This window comes from Symphalangus syndactylus, chromosome 8 (genome assembly GCF_028878055.3).
Source record: "Symphalangus syndactylus isolate Jambi chromosome 8, NHGRI_mSymSyn1-v2.1_pri, whole genome shotgun sequence".
Classification (NCBI taxonomy): Eukaryota; Metazoa; Chordata; class Mammalia; order Primates; family Hylobatidae; genus Symphalangus; species Symphalangus syndactylus.
Window position 1 is genome coordinate 16,150,063 of NC_072430.2, and position 20,515 is coordinate 16,170,577.

Below are 20,515 nucleotides of genomic sequence, written 5' to 3' on the forward strand. Positions count from 1 at the left end.
CCTAATTGGATTAATCATGATCTCTGCTTCATGAAACATCATCATTGGTTTATGCTGACACTCTTTTATTTGATTTGATCATTTCTAAAGAAGTTGTAATGAGCAATCATAAATCCAATCTCTTACTCCACTAATAGAACACTGACATCATCTTTCATCTCTTTGTGTGCTCCTTGGTCAGAGTAAATAGCCCAGATTTCTATTTATGGGCAAACGTGTAAACAAACTATGTACATGTACAAAATGAAATACAAAACAGCTGGTAAAGGAAGTAAACAGGGTAGGTTATTTGTATGGCAGTCAGAATTTAATTAACTATAATCCTTTCATTCTTGGACCATTCTCATCACCAGTCCATGTTTTGGCCTTTTGTTTATTTTACACACTTAGGTAATTATTTATTTATTTTTAGTACTAAAATCAACATCCAACATGCCACCTTGCAAAAACAGAATATTAACTGACTCTTTAACCAATGCATTTTTAAAGGGGCCTTGGATGAACTGAATTGGAATAATCATAATTCTAGGATGATGAGTGTTGCACTTTCCTCTAACATGGTCTTGAGGTCTGTCTCAAGAGAGTGAATATAAATTCTAGCTCTGCCTGATGGGGATGCAGGACAGGTGGTCATGGGTGTTTACAGTGTGTCTTTTATGGGATATGTCTTTATCCCAGCAGACAGTCTAATGCCTAAGTATCCTATCCGTTACCAGATGTCCCTCTCACAGGAAACTCATTTACACTGGCAGTCCCCCTGTGGTTCTTGTCTGACCTATGTCTAGTCTATTCCTACGAAGATAGCCATTCTCTAGGAGATCCCTGACCAGGAAAGAAGTTCAATTCAAGTGTGTTGGTCAGGTGAGACACAGAGGAAGCAACTCAACAAAACACATGAAATGAAACAACAGAAGCAGTTTATTACTTACAGATCCTGCATGCCTCACAGGGCCAGCGGGAAGGGGAAAGCCTGTATTGCAGGCTACGGCATTTCCCAAGCAGGTTTCCTGCAGAGAGTTCTCACTGGTGCATTTAGAGCAAGCCAGTATATCTGTGTGGTCCACATAGGCTGTGGGGTCAGTGTATCTCGCTGATCCTTAGGGAGGCAGTATCCTGGAGGTGGCTGTACAAGGCAGTTATCTGGATCTATCATATTAAGAACTGGGAGGAGGTGGATAACTGCAAACTGTGTCAAGGGTGACTAAACCTGCTTCTGGAATGAGAAAGTTAAACTTAGGTTCAAAATGGATACTGAAGCTACATACAATAAAAAGAATTTACAACAATGAGATATGATCACCTTTGTCCCATGTTTGCCCTCTCTTGTTTTATTCATGTGTTTGTTCATTCATTCATTTACTTATTTATGAACATCCTTAAACAACTCTCCAGCCAAGATTTAACAACATCAACTATTAATTACATTTTCTTTAAGTACCTTATCTACCCAAGTATGAGTCAAAATTCTCATAAATGTTGCATTACTACATAAACTATGATTTGTCCATTCTATGCAACAAACAGCAACTATTAGAAAAATAAACACCTGTATCATTTTTAATGGCCTTTACTTGTGTATAATTTAATTAATAAGCCTCACTTTACATGAAATATTATCCTCATTTATCTATGCTTGGCCCTTTTAAGTTTTATTTATCGCTTTAAACAAAAATCATGAAAGAACAATCATGAATCCTATTCAACAAACAGAAAACGACCAATACCTTACTTCCCTATGTGACTCTGCCACCCACTTAACATCCCAAACTTCTTCAATAGGAAAGTGTTCATGCAAAAGTGTAGTGCATAAATTAATGGTGGAATGCTACTGAAATGAATGAAACAGCATAAATATTTGTGTTTTAATGTCTCTCCAATTTACAGAACTGTGCAATCATAAATCTTAGATCATGATACATTGTCTTCATTTGTCCATGCTTGACTCTCTTTGATCTTGTTTATACATGTATCCATTTGTTTAATTACCCCATAAACATATATAAACCCACCCCAGCCTGAAAATATGAAAGATAAACATAACACATATTACGTGTGTGATATAGATATAGGATACATGTATAAACATAACACATGATACATGTGATATATATGTAGGATACGTATGTGTTTGTGTGTGTTCCTTTTTTTCTTTCCTCATTTGCTACAGAGAACAGCCCAGTAATACTGTTTTTCAATTTGGTGACAGTTATGCTATATGAAATTAATCACCCTTGGTTCATGACATTCTCATCATGCCCGTCATTTTTGACCTTATTTATGTATTGATTCATGTTTAATAATGTAATAAACAACCATCAACCAACGACCCAACTTCAAAACAACAACACTAAACATTACTCACATTGGTTGGTTCATGGCTCATTTTCCCCAGAGGTCACAATCAAGATCTTCATCGACAAAGTGTCATTAATTTTACTCTGGAGCCTCCATTCTGTGGAACACAAGGCTGATATTAAGAAGGATGAAATAACCTAGATTTTTTTAATGGCCATCAGGTGAGAAGCACAGTATTAATCATAATCTTTGGTTCATGACAGTCTCACCACTGGCCCAAGCATAGCTCTCTGCAATTATTCATTTATTAATTTGTATTATTACAAATGAGTATGTATTAATTCACCACTCTAATCAAAAACAAGAATCATGACTATCACAAACATATGGCCCTATGCATCTTACCCAAGAAGGAACCAACCCAGATATTCTTCCTAATGGATGCAGATGATGCAGACTTGGAGCGACAATCATATTTGATTCCTACTCACCCTTTTCAATGTTTTCACTTATTTATTTAAATACAATAAACACAGATGAACCCACCACTGATCCAGAACAAAAATATTGATTAGTACATCCAAATACTTCTTATCCACTGAGGTAAAAGTCTTGTTTTATTTTAAATAGTCCACGATTGTACATAAATGGATGAATCTTAATCTTTAGGTCATAAAACATTGTCTTTGTGGTCCATTCTTGACATTCTTTCATTTCGTCACTTTTGTACTCATCTAATTCATTTTTAACTATGCAGCCGCTACACTTGAAGTCACCATTTAGCCCAAGACCAATGACTATTCTGTATACCTGTTGATACACTTCCTACCCTCAGCCTCAACAGCCTAGAACCTGGCTTTTGTTTTGGAATAACCTCATAGAAGCAGAGACTAGAAAGGTGGTTACTAGGGGTCAGGAGTGAGAGGAATCTGGAGATCTTAGTGAGAGGATGCAAACTTTCAGTTAGGAGTAAGTTCTGGTGACCTAATGCAGAGTACGGTGACTATACTTAACAATAATGTATTGCATGCTTGAAATTTGCTAAAAGAGTAGACCTTAAGTATTCTCACTGCACACACGGAAAAAGGGAACTACATGAGGTGATGGGTATGTTAATTCGCTTGATTATGGTAATCATTTCACTATATATGTATATCAAAATGTCACACTGTACAACTTAAATACAATACAAATACATACAATAATGATTTATCAATTATATATTTATAAAGCTGGGGAGTGAGGAACACACTGCCATCATTGGTACATGCTTGGCTGTCTCTAGTTTTATTTACACATTCATTCATTTTTAACTGTTCAATCAACACCCACGAAGCCAGCTTTTACTTGTCTGCACTCACCTTCTCTGGGAGAGAAACCCCAGTGTGCCCATTCTATGGAACATAAAGCCGGTTAAAAAAAGAAAAATAGCCTACAAGGCCTTTTTTGTTTGTTAATATCAGGTTACCAGACCTGGATTAGTCATAATCCTTTGCCCAGAACACGCTCTCAGAATTGTTCCATTCAAGGCCTATTATTATCTTATTTCTTTATTCCTTGATTATTTTTAATAACAAAATTAATAGCCACGAACCACTCTGATCTCTTTTTCTAATGCCCCTCAGTTGTGAAGAATTAATCACCATCCCTGGTTTACAACCCACTCCCGTCCTTGCTGCTGGCATGCCTCTCTCTTATTGTATTGATTGTTAAAACCACCCATGACAATTACCACTGGTGGTCCCCACCTCCTTCCTTCCCCCTCTCATGCCCCTGCCTCCCTCTACCTTAAACAATCATTCCCAAATCTCCTGGATACAATCCCTTTCCAGATATATATATATATATATATAAATTTACAACATATATGTAATATATGTATTCTTAAATATTTTCCATGGGTCAGTGGCTTGCAGGAGTTTTCAGTGAAGGCTAAAGAGAAGGGTCAAGGGAGAGTGTGAAATATACAAGCTTGAGTCCAGAGCACACCCACTGCTGGGGGATTGGTAAAAGCCCTCAAACCCAGATCGCTGAGCCATCTGCACCTGCGCTCACACCACGAGCCAGTGGGCCCAGTGGTTGCACCACATATGCTCACACCTCAGTACCCGCCTCCCAAATCCAGCCTCAGCGCCAGACTAGCTGGGTGACATCAGGAAAGCAAACTAACGTCTCTGTGCCTGTTTCCCCATCAGCAAGACAGTTGCAGCACTAGTCCCCAAGCAAAGTTATGTTATTATTTTCACGCCAATGGCAACCAGGTTAAAAAAAAAATACAAAAAAACCCTCCACCCCACCTCTGAGCCCCTCCCTCACCCAAATCTTGGCTCCCTCTGCAGCAGCGCCCGAGCTCTGGTGTTAGACAGACAGACAGACCAGGTTCCACCCCAGCAGGCACTCGTGAGCTGTGTAACTGCAGAGACGTGACCTGGCTTCTCTGTCTTGTGCCCCGACTTGTACGATTTGTAGAATGAGGAATGCAGCGCCCTCGTGGGTCCAACCGGAGGGTGACCTGAACTATCGCCCATCCCTCAAGTAGCCCGCCTTGCACACCTGTGCACACCCCGCCCTTTCCCCATCCCATGATGCCCACCCCATTGGTCAAACAGTCCCCAGTTTGATCAAAGAAATGAATTAGCTCAATGCTCAGATCAAGCCAAGGGTTTGGGACTCGGGCAGGGAATCGTTGGGGCCTGTTCTTTTTTGGACATAGCATCAGAGCTTAAACAAATACCCTGAAAAACAGAAATCCAACTAAGGGATGCGCTTTGGAAAATGAAAATTCATTTTGTGAAGTGGGACTGCCCTTGGGGAAGTCTATGCTGTGAGATTCTTGATTTTCAACTTGATTCCAAGAAACCAAAAGAGGCTTCACTATGGGCCTTACCAACGAAACACAGCCAGTTTCCTTCTTACCCTCCCCACAGCCTGTCCGGGGCGTGTACCACCTGCCATAACTGGCCTCAGAGCAACTCAGGGACCTGAAAATAATTCTATATATTATATAGAGTTATGGTGTAGGTGTATAATGCCATTTACACATCAATCTGTCCATTGGGGGACTTTCACGAGGGAGTCGTGGGAAGATCACCAGTGTGGGGACCTGCCCCTGCCTTCTTCACACTGTGGGGCCTTGGGGAAGGCCTGTCCCCTCCCTGAGCCTCAGGTGGTGATCATCCCACCAGCCTTTCCTCCCTCCCAAGTGGTGTGAAAATGAAAAGCATAACATTTTAAGTGCAAGTTCCCTCCAAGCAGCAGGGATCATTAATATTGTACCTCCTGTACCCAGCACGCAGTGTTCACAGCATGCCTCAGCATACATTATCTCGTTTGATTCTCACAACAGTCCTGTGAATTAGACATAATAATCATAATTAGCCAATATTTATTGAATGCATACTCTGTACCAAGCACCACACTGCCTACTTTGCATACATTGACACTCCTCTGGGGTGGATACAGTTCAATAGTATCTCATAAATTTTTCCCCCAAAATTTTTGACCATGCACTTTGTACCGTTGCTGGGTCTAAGTGCCAGGGATACAGTAGTGAGAAAAACGGACAGACCCCCATCCCATGAGAATTAACATCCCTGTGGGTGGAGATAGGAACAGAAAATCATCAGAAAAGGTAAGCCTAATGCACGGGATAAAAGATGGTGATAAGAACTAGGGAGGAAAATAAAGCAGGAAGCGGGTAGGGAGTGACACAAGGGAGGAGGCCTCACGGAGATGATGATATTTGAGCAAAGCATTACTAGTCCTATTTTATACCTAAGGAAACTGAGACTCAGAGAAGATAGGTGACTTAGAAGTGGTCACACAGAAAGGAGATGCTGAGCCGGGAGGCAAACCCGGGCAGTGTCGCTCCGGAGTCGGCCTTACCACTTCTTCCCGAAGCCTCGTTTTGGCAGCAATGTCCCACTGCCAGCCCACAATATAAGTGTGAGAATAAATCACGTGGCAGGGGCTGGGGGGGGAGGTGCGAAGGTTTCTCTGACTTCCCACACAGGCAGCCCCAGAAACAGAGGGAATCCCCAGGATGTACCATTGGACCTGGATGAATAAATAAACTGTCCATCTTGGAGGAGTTGCAGGGGTAGCAGTTCTTACAGGACTGGCACAGAATCTGAAGTCAGGCAATGCTAGGATCACAGCTTAACCTCAACACAGCCCAGCAAGTCGCACCAATGCTAAACCCATCTCCTCCCACCTGGCTGTTAGGGCATCCAATTGCACCCCGCAAGAGGTGCCCCATGTGATGTGCAGCCACATGCCACCTAGGCTCAAGTTACAGAGGTGCTGCCCCAGGAAGAGGAGGAGGCTTCCCAGTCCTCATGCCCCCCATGGTAAGAGACTCAGAATTTTTCCAACTGGCCACTTCCAAAAGAGCAAGTCAAGAAACATTTCTAAAGTGACTATTTCTCCCCCAAAAAAACAGGTAGGGAAAGAAGTTTCATGAAATCATATCTGAGAACTGGGGAACCTTGCTCACTACTGCTAGAAACCATGAAGTTTAATAAATTTCAACCTCAGAAACTTGGATTCAGAGGACTGTAATTATTTATCTCAGCTTCTTCCCAGCTCCCATGCAACCCCTGTGTAAGCCCCTATACTACAAGGAAATTCCTTCACAGGAGTCTCACCTCTCTTAGGGCTTCATCTTTCCTTAGATGGATCATGCCCATTTGCTGCACAGAACTCTTCAATCACTAGAACTTCTAGTTTTAAATTAGTATTTCTGTTTCTATTTCACTGATTCATTCTCCAAGGACAAGCACACAGGCCTCTCTCTCCGAGCACCTGTTCTGTTACTGGTAAAATGTGGATAATGATTCTTACCTGCCAACGATATCAAATGACACCTCAATAACAATACTTATAACAACTGTAATTGTCACTGTAAGTATTTATTGAATGCTCATCATCTGGAAAGCATTCTTTTTTTGTTTTTTATTTTTATTTTTTTGGAGACAGGGTTTCCCTCTGTCACCCAGGCTAAAGTGCAGTGGCACAATCACAGCTCACTGCAGCCCTGACCTCCCAGGCCCAAGCAATCTTCCCAGCTCAGTCTCCCGGGTAACTAGGACCACACACAGATGTGCACCACTACACCCAGATAATTTTTAAATATTTTGTAGAGATTGGGGTCTCCCTATGTTTCTCAGGCTGGTCTCAAACTCCTGGGCTCAATGGATCCTCCCACCTCAGCCTCCCAAAGTGCTGGGATTACAGGCATAAGCCACCATGCCCAGCCTGGAATGCTCTCTTTTAAGGAATTTATATGTTTGCCTCACTTAATCCTCAAGTACTCATTAGTAAGGTACTATTGGTACAACTGAAGAAAATGGGGCCCAGAAATTAAATACCTGTCCAAACTCACAAAAGTAGTCAATGGCAAAGCTGAGATTGAAACCTTAGCACCTAGAATGTGTGAAGTAGGGCCTAGCCCATGAGCAGGTTCTCAAAACCTATCTGCTAATGTTAACCCAGGTCTGCAGCAAGGCTTACTGATTTGCCATTCAGCCCTACATCCAGTCCCCTCCCTCCTTGCCTTGCAATGGAGTCATTTTTACATCTGCTACCATTAGCATTCAGTCAGAATATGAGATGCCAGGAATCTAATTTGACTTGATTAATTGTACTGTAGGATGCCAGTGATATGTGTGGCCCTTGTCTGTGTGATCATTACAAATAGAATACACTAGAGATATTACTTGGGAAATAAGCTTGGATTTGATTGGATGAGAAGTTCAGCTCACTGACAGACCAAGAGAGTGAGTCCAACATGAGACAACCCCAAGGCAGATTTCTTCAGACATGGTCATAGAGAAAAGGAAATAAACAGGTTGAGGGGATGAGTTTGGAAGGAAAGAAGACTCGAGTTCAAATCCTGGGTCTGCATTTCCTCCCTGTATGATTTTGGGTAAGTCACTTACCACTCCTAAACTTCGCTTTCATTTTCACTTAATTGAGAATGGAAATTGCTATCATGGAGGGTGGCTGTGATGATTTAGAGGAGATAAAATTATGCCAAGTGCCAGCAAAGGGCTGAGTATGCGGTTGGGGCTTAGGGCTTAGTCATCCAGGAGAGCCAGTGGAAAGGCGGATGCCTGCTATTCCTCAGTGCTGCGTGAAAGCAGCAGAGACGGAGAGTTGCCACTGAGCAGCTCCAGCACCACAGCTGGGACTTGGTCCCTGTAAGCTGGCATCCCAGCTGTTGTCCCAGAGCCACCTGAGCCAGTCAGTGCACTCAGAAGCAGAACAGAAGGCAGGAGCTTCACCAGCAAGCTCCATTCAGAGGAAACCTCTCTTCAAAGATCAAGTAAGCCTTTGATCTTGGTGAGAAATTGACTATTCTCTCTCATTCCTCTCTCCTTCCACCACCTGTGCTTCAATTCACTCATCCATCTTACCAGCATTCATCAGGTAGCCAGCCATCTCTCCATCTATGCATGCACCTTGATGCAGGCATCCATCCATCCATCAGACCTGACATCCATCCTTCCACCTCTCAATTTTGCAGAGGAATCACACAGACCTGAGTTGGAATCCTGGGTCTTGCTTCCTAGCCGACCTTGGGCAAGTCACTAACCTCTCAAAGTCCTCTAATCTGTAAAATGAAGAGATATCAGATGTCGCTGGGGTGAGGATTTAAAGACAGCATAGACATACCAGTGTCTGGCCTCAGCAAAGTCATTAAATGTTCATTCCCTCTGCTTCTGCAATCTGTTTGGGATTTATGCAAGGAAAAAAACCACTGCATCTTTTGCATGACATGTTGAGAAGTGCTTTTTAGAAATTATCTGCGATGTTTTAGTGGTGTGCATCCTCCGGTGGCACCCAGGGCTGGGCAGCGGCCAAAGCGGTTTGGGGTGGTGGTCCCCCCTGGACTCACAGTAGAGAGTGCCATCTAGTGGATAGGCACCTGCCGGGGTCCCCTGTTAGTCCCAGGTCACAACAGCTGAGGTCAGGCAGCTAAATGGCGAGCCAGGAAGTCCAGGCGAACCCAGCGCCCAGACTGTAGGCTGCCCTTTTTGGGATGTGCTGCATGTGCTGTTTTAACCACTCAGGGGACCTGGACTGCCAGCAGCCTTTTGTTTTATGGACAATAGCCAGCTATGTTTTGCCTACCCCTGCCCAACTCCCCTTTAAAGGTTTCTGGGAAAAAGAATCATTCTCGCAGCTTCCGTTTGCTGAGTGTCTCTGACATATTAGACATGCGGCTGGGGGCTTCAGGGGTTAATGCTGTAACCCTCTCAATGACCCAAGGAGAGACCCAGAACTTGCCCCATTTTCAGTGAGAACACTGAGGTTTGCTGAGGTTGAGTTTCTCATTTAAGGTCCAGGCAGATATTCAACCCCTAAATTTGCAGCCATACTTACCTTCTAGAGCCCCGGATCCCCTTGAAAGAGCAGGAAATAGTTTGAACACTGACTTGACCAAGCCAACTGTAAAAGAAATTTATGAGTCAATCAAGAATATTTGAATGCTACAGAGATGTTGGATGATATTAAGGAAATGCTATTAATTTTTTAACTTGTGATAATGGTATTGTGGTTTTAAGAAAGAAAAGCTTCTTATTTAGAGATACAAACTAAGAAATGCTCAGAGGAAACAGGATGGTGTCTGAAATTTGCTTTGAAATAGTCCGGGGTAGGGGTTGGGGAGTGGGAGTAGAGGCACAGTTTAGGGTTTAGATGAAACAAGAGGGGCCGGGGTTTGATGGCAACCGTTTCCGGGTGATGACAATATGAAAATTGAGTAAACTGTACAAATATGTACTATTTTCTCTACTTTTGTGTTGTTTGCAATTTCCCATAATAATGGGAATTTTAAATCAACACGTGAAAATACAGTGCAGAAGATGAAGGGCTGGGGGTGAAGGGTGCCATTTAAAAGAACGGAGGGGCCTGGGGTATGAGAGAAATTTTTCGGAGTAGCAGGGAACTGATTCACAGGGGGCAAATGCCTCAAAGTGAAAAGGGAACTAGAGGGGCTGGATCCAAAGGGAAGAAAATCATTCCACGTTGAGTGGACGGAGGACGATGTACCAGGGTGCAGAGTGTTGCGGAACGAGACACCCGCCAGCTGCCCAGAGACCCTCCTGCACCCCCCAGCGCTCCTCTCCCCACTCTCCCTCCCAGTCCCTGCCTCCCTGAGCCCTCCAGTTCTCTCTTTGACCCCCAGGCCCTTCCCTGGCTGGAAAAGGGCCTAAGGGTACCACTCTTCAAGGCAGAGCGGCCACCTGATGAGCCCTTCCCTGGGACTCTGGTCCCAATTTGGTTACTGGGACAACGCTGTCTCCCATTAGACACGCTCTGAAGGAAGACCCTGGAGTGACCGGCTCAGTCATGCCGGGAAGGATTCAACTGTCTAGCTTTCAAATGCCTTTTTTTTTTTTTGCTTTTTTATTTCTTTTGGAAAGATAAGAGTTGATGCTTTTACCCTAAAACTGTGTGCCAAGCCGCTCTGGCTATCCTCAGCCCCACTCTTCCCCGTATCTCTGTAGTCCTCCTTTCCGTCCTTCATAGGCTGCAAGCTGACTGGCGCCCGACCCCAGGTCCACACCCACCTCCCTCTACCCCCTGGTCCATCCACCACTCCCGGCCTCCTCCCCCACTCTTCTCTTTCTGGCCCCGCTGTAGAGTCTCGGGCCCCTCGGCTTCCTGGGCGCCTGGCCACCACGCAGCGCCTGGAAGTGCTCCCTCCCTCATCTCTCATTCCCCACTTTGGAAAGCCGGCCACCGGACAGGACAGGACAGCTCCCAGGACAGCTCCCGCAGCCTGCTGCATTGCAGCGCAGCCGTCTGTGAGGGAGGGGCACAACCTGCAGCCCCCGCCCCCCCGCCCCGACCACCCCCGCCCAGCAGCCCCCAGCCCTGGCACGGCCGGCTCCCCCACCGCACCGCACGCATCTGTCGCAGTTAAAAGCGCCGCTGCCAGAGCAAAAGCGCCGGTCCCTCTTGACTGTCCCCCTCCTCACTTTTCGGGCTCAAAAATGTGGCCCAGGCAGCCCCCTTGTGGCACGTGGGGGCGCCACAGACTCTTGGCTGGTGTCTGAAGAATTCAGACTGATTCCACCGCACCGTGAGTTGGCACAAATCTTCGGTGGCCCAACTCCTACCCGATGCAGAACTCTGCTCAGCGGCCTGAGTGGGGGGCACCTCTCCTCTCCCCTCTCCCCTCTCCCCGTCCACACCTCTCCCTTCTCCCTCCAGGAAGGAACCGAAGGAACTCTCCTGTTGAATATTGCTCTGACAAGCAGACAGGTGTCTGGCAACCGTGATTGTGGTGGTGGGGATGGGGGGGGGGGCAGGAAGGTGGTGGGAATGGGGCTTTTCTCGAAATGACGTTTGGTTTCCATCTCTTATCTCACAGATGGGAAACCGAGGTGCGGGGAGGGCCATAGTCCCTGTCTGTTTCAGAGTCAAGGCTGGAGATCCTCCTCTAAGTCCAGCCTGGGGCATTTCCCTGAGGTGCTGGGGCACCCTTGAGATGTGCCCCCTCTTCCCCCTCCCACTTGTCCAGCCCCAACCCCTCCAGATCTGGTTCTCCCCGTCCGGAAGCCCTGGAGGGCCCCTGGATGTTCTCCGTCCTCTCTAACTCACTGTCCACACAAACAAGCCCAGCCCCCTCTGTCTCTATCTGCAATCTACTTGCAGACAGGCAGGGCCCTCTCCACATCAGGTTAATAATGCCATTTTCATAAGCCTCTGCCCATAGGTGCTACCACCTAATTTTGAATCTGCCCTTCAAACGGATTGGGCCACAGAGGAGCTGGGATCTCAAGCACCGCTGGGAGGTGCTTATAACTAATCAATCCGTCCCCTGCCCACCCACACCCCCCCAGCACTCGGCACAGCCTCGCTGAGCAGCCTTCAGCAGCAGGGTGTGGTGGGGAGCCTCGGAGAGTCTGGGGTTCCATCCTGGCCCAGCCTCACACCAGCTGAGAGACGGTGAGTATAGGACTTTGCCTTTCTGTGCCTCAGTTTCCTCATCAATCTAATGGGGCTCATGAGACCAGTGTGCAGGATTATTGCCCGGGTGAGTTCTTTGCAGACAGCCCAGTTCAGGACTTGGCTCCAAGATGGGGCTCCATAAATCTCCATGCCTGCACCCCCTCTTGATCACCTCGATTTCCAGTGACTTATTCCCTGTTTGTTTCCCCCACCAGACCAACTGCGCTTCGAGGACAGGAAGCCACCGGCATCACTTCATCCCCAGACTCACGCTTGGGACTGGGCCCTGGGAAGGTAGGTACACTGCGGTGGCTTGGAGAATGAGTGCATGGATGGATGTCTGTCCCATAGTCTATGGGATGCCTGGACCCCGCTGAGTTTCCCCTCCCTGTCTAAGCTGACCCTTCAAGGAAGCCGCCGGGAAAAATGTTCCTTTATGCCTTCATGCTTTACCCCTCGTGCTGTTATATACAATGCAAATTCTCGGTCTATTAAATGCAGATGTGGGCTCTGCACGTTATTTCTGCTGCCTGCTGCATCTACTGTGAGTTCCACAGGCCAGGGGCTGCCTCCGGCTGACTTGATTTGTGCAATTAAGCCAGCAGAGGGGACTCTGCCAGGAGAGGTTCCCGTTTGTATTGGGAGCAGGGTCTTGAAAGGCCAGGCTGTTTTCTCTCTTGCGACACTTGTTACATACCTCTCTCCCTCCCTGGGTCCCACCGTCTACTCCACAAGCATTTATGAAGTGTCTGATGTGTGCAGGCCTACACTTATCTCATTTAGTCCTCACTTCAAGCCAGTGACGGAGAAACTCTCATCTCCATTTCACAGGGGAAAAGCTGAGAGTCTGGAAAGTAAAGGGAATTGTCTTGCAGCTAGAGAGCAGGGAGTCAAGCCGGTCTGCCTGGCTCGGGGAGCCCCCAGCCCTGCCGTGGCTGCCTGCTGCTGCTGCTACTGCAGGGTTGACCAGGGCTGGCCGGGAGGCCAGCAGCTCCTGCAGAAAAGACAGGGGGCTGCATAGAGAGCGTTCTCCCTGGCAACTGGAAAAGGGGCCATAGAAAACCCAAGAAGGCTTAGAAGCCGCTCGACAGATAGACACGGAGCAGCTGGCCCCAGGAGGGGAGCACCACGCCCTCCCCTGGGCTTTTAGCAGAACAGCAGGGCAAAGGGCTCTGTCCCAGGTCTAAAAGAGCAGAGCCAGAGGTGTTAGGACAGGCGTAGGGGTGCCCAAACCTGTTCCCACCATTGGTGGGGGTATTGCCATTCAGCACAGAAAGGAGAGGACTGAAAAGAGAGGGAGCCCGCAGCCTGCAGAGATCGGAGGGCAGAGGGAGCAAGGGGGGTGCCGCACAGCCGAGGAGGCAGATGCAAAAAGCAGGGGAGGGCTCAGCAAAGCAGCTCTGTGTGCAAGCCTTGAGCAGGCTGCTTGGGGAGAGAGGGACCTCCCTGTTACAGGAGGCATCCGAGGGGAGAGAGGCAGGCCAGTGCTTGGCTGAGAAGGCTGCAGCACAGTTTCCTGCCCAGGCTGGCAGCCCACATGTTTAGGCCTTTGAGAAGCTCCCACAGCACCGAACTCCTGAGCAGGCGAGCGGGCAAGTGAGCAAGGTGGCCAGAGGGGACCAGGCAGGGATCAGTATGAGGCCATTTGGCCTCTCCCAAGTAGCTTGCCCTGGGCTAAATGGCAAAGGCACAGAGATGGTTGGCAGGGTGCCTCTGTCCCAATAAGGCAATGAGGGAGAGGAGCAGAGAATGGGGTTGAGTGCCCAGGGCTGGTGGGGGGAGGTGGGGACTGTCCTGCTGCCAACTCCCCTCTTGAGGGCCAGAACACCTAGAGTGGCCAAGCACCTGTCCTGGCTCCTGAGCCCACAGAGGCTGGCCTGTGTCCTCTCTGGGGCAACAGGCTGGCAGAGTGAGTGGAAGGAGCGAGGAGGCCCGGCAGGTTGAGGGGCCCTTTTCTGGAGGCTGAGCAGCAACCACAGATGCAGCCGGCTGCCAGACTGTGACTTAGATGTTCTGTGGACTCATGAAAGCTCCTCACACAGTGACAGGGCTGGGGGGCCTGCCTCCTGATGAATGCAGCCCACACTGGAGTCGGGAGCTGCCTCTCCTGGCCCATTTACAGGGGTTCAGTTCCCAGGAACTGTGAGTGGACAGAGCCTTTTTCAGAGGACCTCTGCTAGACAAGCCTCTGTTCTGCAGTTTCTAAAGGAGTTTTCTGCCTTTTGTTCCCAGTGCAGGCACTCAGCATGTGTGTGCACGCGTGTCTGTGCGTGTGCGTGTGTGCATATGGGGGATGGCTGCGAGGCCAGCAAGGGCTCCTTGTCCATGAGATGCCCAAGGTCCTCAGGGGCAGAGATGCACCTCCACGGGGCAGAAAAATTTCAAGGAGGGCAGAGTCATTCAAAGATGGAGCCCATCCTCACTGCCGCCTCATTGTCCTGCTCCTGACAACCCAATCTGTCAGCCCTGGGGTCGCCACAGCTGCTCCGACCCGCCGTGGGGGGGCAGCATCGTGTTGCAGGTGGAGCGCGCAGGCCGGTTTGCCTTCCTGGCTAACAGACAGACAGACTGCCCTGGCAGCTCAGTTAGGCACTGCAAGCCCTTCGGGAAAAACTGTTTCTCGGAGCCTCTGTTTTTGTTGGTTTTTTTTTTTTTTTTGGTGCTGTTGTTTTAACCTATTAAAAGGTTGATTTGAAGCTGCAGGTGTGAAAATGTTTGGGAGAGTGACATTTACATGTGTCATTTACATAAACGGGGGAGGGGGCACAATGCAGGGTGCAGAACAAGAGGCACTCACATGGGAAATTCTGTGAACAGGGATTTCTGGTTCAGGATAGCTGGTGGTGCAGAAAGGGTTCTGAAGGGCTTTGGTGTAGATGTGAAAAGTCACCGACCCAAATCCCTATTTAGAGGCAGAGGCCACAGGGCAGCAAGCCCTTTAGCCCCCGCCGGACACGGAGGGGACACTCCCCCTACACTCCTTTTTGCTCTGGCTCCCTTGCCTCGTGCTTGAGGAAGTTAGGAAACAGGATTCTGGCATGGAGCGCAGGGTTAAATTACAGAGACCTGGGCAGCTCTACATACGGCCGCAGAGAAATAGCCCCAGTGTCAGACATGTGCCCGACCAGGCTCACACTCCCGAGTAAACAAATCAAAAATTTCGGAGAGTGGAGCCTTTGTTCACAGCGGCCAAGGAGGTTCCCTTTTGTGTAAAGGGCAACGTGCAAGTCATACTTCCACTAGGTAAGGCTGTACTAACACACAAAAAGCTCATTTAGCCTGAGCCCAGCCCAGGGAGAATTTTCTGTGAAATTTAGGAGAAGTCAGGTTTGGCCAGAAGTTTTTCCAGGAATTATGAACCTCTGGAGACTGTAACCACTGTTCCTTCCAAGCGACCCTTGCCAAAGTCTGTAAAATATGAGCCTCAAAAAATCTGCCCGAGGAGAAGTCTGACTTTTTATATGTTATTTACATAAAAATAAACTCTCACCAAACTTTTCGGGAAAGCCCGATTAAAAGTGGTAAGGCAGCCCCTTCCCCGGCCCCCATGTGTTCAAGAAAGCACACCTTTCCCTGGGAAGATGTCTGGGAGGGGGGGCGAGCGTCAGCTTTTATTGCCCCTCACGCTTTCTGTGGCGTTTGTGTTTTCCTCTGTTGGGTCTCCTGTCTCAGGGAGGGGGTTAAGCATTTCATGACGGGGTAAGATGGGGAGAGCTACCAAGTTTTGCCGGGTACTGCGTGTTGGCTACTGTGCTGGATGATTTATTTGCGTTATTTCCTCATTGAGATCTCAATAGCCCTGTGTGAGAGAGATTATGAGTCTTTTTTTTTTTTTTTAATATCAGGAAACCAAGGCACAGAAACACTTGGGGATTTGCCAAGGACACGCAGAGTCTGTTCTGTAGCTGGGTCTGTGCTCAGGGTGGCTGGCTTCCTGCAATGCCTCCTTCTCCCCTCCCCTGGGAGAGAAAAAAAGGGACCAAAAGCCCGGAACACTGCCAGTGGCTCCTGTTACTCCTGACAAGCTCCCAGGGGGATGCTGCCTTAGCCTCATGGCCCCTCTCCCCCAAAGCCTGTGCTCTTTCTAGAATATGACTCTGTCCCAAAGGTCCCAGCGCTTGCTCTCAGCCCTGTCCTTCCCCAGAGCCCATCGTTACTCCAGTCACCACATGTCCTCCTCCTGTTCTGGGACCAGAACTGTTTACCTCTGGCAAGGAGGAGCCATAATGGCAATCAGCCATTTCCAAGCTGTAATCATACCCCAAGCCTCATCCCCAGAACTCACAACACTGAGATGCTACTCCTGCGCTGTGGACCCCATGACCCTGGGTTCTGGGGCCCTGCACAAGGCAGGCATCAGGGGAACTTGGTATAGCACAGGCTGGGGCAGTGGGGGGGGTGCCAGCCTGAGCCCCACCCAGAAGGGTGTTTGCCAGCTTTACAACACTGCAGACTTACCCAGCGCCACAGGACAGATGACACGATCCTCTGACACTGCCCATCTGCCCATCGGTGCAAGAAAGAATTTGAGGCGGTTTTCACTGAGGCAAAGTCAGATCCAGGCAACACTGGGGGAGCCCAGGGCTTCTAGAAAGGGACAAAGGAAGGAGGGTGATTAACAGTTGGCCAGTTTCATCAATTCTAGAAAAATGCAAAACATTCCCTTTAACTGGGAAAAAATTGTCAGTGAGGCATCCCACTTCCAGGGTCAGGGCTTCGGGGGGCTTCTGAACACAGTGTTTTTTGGGGCACATCTAACTTTGGGCTCCCCAACAGCGATATTTCAAGCCTGCTCTTTAAGGAAGGGGAGAAGCTGGCTGAAAAGGCATGGCCACGCGAAGCGTAAGAAGCAGGGAGCCCGCTGAGAGGAACAGGTAGCCGCGTGGGGGTGAGGTGCGCCTAGCAGGGAAACACCAGTGGGGAGGGGCTGAGGCTGGCGAGTTCCACGACAGACCCTAAAGGGTCTTCCATGCCAGGATAAGGCCTTATTTTTTGGACCCCGTCCCGGAAGCTCCAGGAAGTCAGATGGAGGCTTTAAAGCAAGACAGTAATAAGGTCAAAATGCCATTTTAGAAAGATCACTCAATGAAAATAAACTTTTGCAAACAATTTAACCCACCACCCCATCTCTAAGAAGCTGGGGAAAAGGAACAGTCGAGGATGTGTTTACAGATTTAGCTGCAAGAATGCTCACTGCAGTGTCATTGGTAACAGCAACAAAAAACGGAAACAGCTTAGATCTTTTTTGTCGGGCATTAGTTGAGCAGAATCATATTAATTAAAACCTCGATTTGTGACACGCTTTGTGACCATTTTTATGTATTCTTTTTTAAAAAAATAATTTAATGAACACCTATGAATCTGTGACCCACCCTGATGGCTAGGACTGTGACCAAAGCTTCTCCTCCCCCAGAGCACCTTCAGCTGGGATTTTCAACAGTAGAAAAGAGTGTAATCAACAATGGTGCATACATACCGTGGAATATTAAATAGCTCTTAAAAGGAATGAAACAGCCAAGACCTATTGTCTTCTAATGGACCTCAGTATTTTGTGCAGAACTGGATTAATCATGATCTTTTGTTCATAAACACTGTCTCATCATTGGTCCAGAAAAGCCCCCTTTTATTTTGCTAATTTATGCACTCATATATTCATTTATAATAATGTCATAAACACTCATGAGCCCACTCCCCAAACCCAAATCTCAGCAATTACTTACACCTGCTGCCACAATTCACCCCCACCAGGGTAAAGGACCTGAGGCTTTCATGCCAGCAGCAAGGTGATTAAATAAACTCTGGTGTGTACAGCTCGCAGGATACTGAGGTGTCATTATAAGGAATAGTGTTGATCTTTATTATCTCTAAGCAGACTCTTGAAGGAAGAAACACAAGCTGCTGCGAAAGGAAATGTACACTATGATACAGTTTATGTAAGAAATAAACAAAGTCGTAGATTTTAGAGGTATATTTATCTACATATGCAAATGCACAGAAAAAAATATCTGGAACCAGACGCCCGAAACTGAGAAGAGCAGTTAATTTGCTGGGGGGTGGTGAGGAGGGACTGAGGGAGGCATTAAAAATGGCTTTATCTGCCATGTTTGATTTTTACTAATGCGTGTATTAATTATCAATCCATTTCTTGCATAATTAGAATAAACATTTTGTGTGGGGGGGGATTTAATTTGTTTGTTCGCTTGTGGGTTGTTTTTGGTTTTGTTTCTGTTTTTACAAATACAAAGCAAAGGGCATGTTTCTTGATGGATTGGGAGTGGGTACATGCCCAGAGCAAGTTCTGCAGACACGGGGGATTTATTTTGTTGCAAATATATTTTTAAAACAATATTTATATGCTCTCACTGGAGCCCCAAGCCTCCGAGCAGCCTGTCAGTGACATGGGGCCGGCAGGTGTGTGCCCAGGGCTGTGATTTCACCACCCACAGCCCCAAATCCCTCCCAAGCTGTCCAGCACCCACGGGGGAGCGCTTTACTTTTTGGTCTTTAAGAGGACCCGAAAGCCAATGCCCTGGCCGGTGTTCTTGGAGATTAGCCGAGTGGAATGAGACCTCGGGGGAATGTGACATGAGATGGGGCCAGGCGGTGGGGACACGGACCTCTAGAGAGCTGCAGCCCGGCGGCTCACGTTCGCAGCTGAGCAGGCTTGCTGGTAAGGAGCTGGGGCCTCACTGCGCCCCCTGACAGCTTGATTCCTGTACAAAACACACAACTGCCATGTTTCTTCCCGACTCTAACCCAGAAGGACTGTGGCTAAACGGCACTGGCATTTCTAACTGTCAGCTGCAGGAGAACGGGAAGCAACCTTTGCCCACCCTAGCCCACCCCCACATCCAGGGGAGGCACCCCGACTCCCGTCAGAAGCCCCTCTGTCCCCAGCTCCTGCTTGCACACTAAGCTTCAGGGCCCCCTGCAGCCGTCACAGGCTCTCAGAATCCTCAAACAGGCACAGGGTTACTCGTGTGACAAGGATGTGACAAGCATACTTCCATCTACATAGAAAGGCACTGAGGCTCCCAGACACCAAGAAGACAAAACTAAGCCCACTTTACACCCAGTCAGGTGGCACCCTCGTCCTGCCCAGTCTCCGTCTGCACAGATCACTAATTGGTTAATTGGTTAAATGTCTCCCCTCTCACCAAGCTAATGCAGACAGAGGCCTTCGAGAACTTCTTTCCCCTCTGCCAGGCAGAGACCTATTTTCAACCATGACTTTGTGCGGAAGAAATCTGAGACAGGTTAAGCAGCCCTCGGCCTGCGTGCCTCGCTCTTAATCGCCTTTCCGCACGTGAGCCTCCACTATTTATTACACAGCATTTTAGCCTGGACTGAGTTTGGATCCTGTGAAAACCTTGAGGTAATTGCCATAGTTTCGCAATTTTTATTTTTTTTGAGACAGAGTCTTGCTCTGTCACCCAGGCTGGAGTGCAAGGGCGCAATCTCGGCTAACTGCAACTTCTGCCTCAGTCTCCTGAGTCTCCTGAGTAGCTGGAACTACAGGCATGCGCCACCACGCCCAGCTAATTTTTTGCATTTTTTGTAGAGATGGGGTTTCACCATGTTGGCCAGGCTGGTCTCAAACTCCTGACCTCAGGTGATCCACCCGCCTCGGCCTCCCAAAGTGCTGGGATTATAAGCGTGAGCCACCACACCCAGCAAATATGAAATATTTTTATGGTAAATATATGCAGGTAACCCAGACTGAGGTTACCTGCATCCAACCTGCAGGCTAGGGTAGCCCCACTTGGAGACACTCCACTCCTCTCAAAGTCCGCAAAAACCCAGCCAGTACCAATGAAAGATATGCCATTGCCTCAAGAAAATGCCCTCTGCAACCTCACGTCGCCCTTTCCCCTCCACCCCAACCCTGCTCCCCGCATCTCCCCTTTAGATTCCAAAAAATGAGAAAGGCTTGCAAAAGGGCCATTTGGGGGCAGATCCACCTAAAATAAGTGCCTTTTCTACATGTGTTGAGCATCTACTATGTGCCAAGCATTTTATGTTTTATTTCCTTTAAGGTATCAATCAAGGCAACTCTTGAAAGTTGCATCCCCATCCTATGTAAGACGGGGAGGATGATTTATAGCCACATGTCCACAGTCATCCATCTCCCCTAAGCAGACCCTGCCCTGTCTGACCCCCACAGTCATCCATCTCCCCTAAGCAGATCCTGCCCTCTCTGACCCCCAGGTAGACCCCTGAGCCCCATCCCAGATGTCCCCACGCACATCTGTGTATC

The 20,515-nt window shown here is 47.9% G+C and overlaps 1 long non-coding RNA gene and 1 other non-coding gene across 2 annotated transcripts in view; both read right to left on the bottom strand.

Annotated features, from left to right (window-relative positions):
• LOC129487440 (uncharacterized) overlaps positions 1-20,515 on the bottom strand; it is a 108,701-nt gene that overhangs the window by 86,444 nt on the left and 1,742 nt on the right. The window contains exons 2-4 of the long non-coding RNA XR_010122324.1: positions 16,717-18,971; positions 9,682-9,747; positions 930-8,908 (exon numbers count right to left, since the gene is read on the bottom strand). This is a non-coding gene — a long non-coding RNA (uncharacterized lncRNA). The remainder of the gene's footprint in view (positions 1-929; positions 8,909-9,681; positions 9,748-16,716; positions 18,972-20,515) is intronic.
• Positions 17,792-17,868, bottom strand: LOC129489062 (small nucleolar RNA SNORD112). Its single transcript, XR_008659878.1, has one exon. It is a non-coding gene; the product is annotated as a small nucleolar RNA SNORD112 (small nucleolar RNA).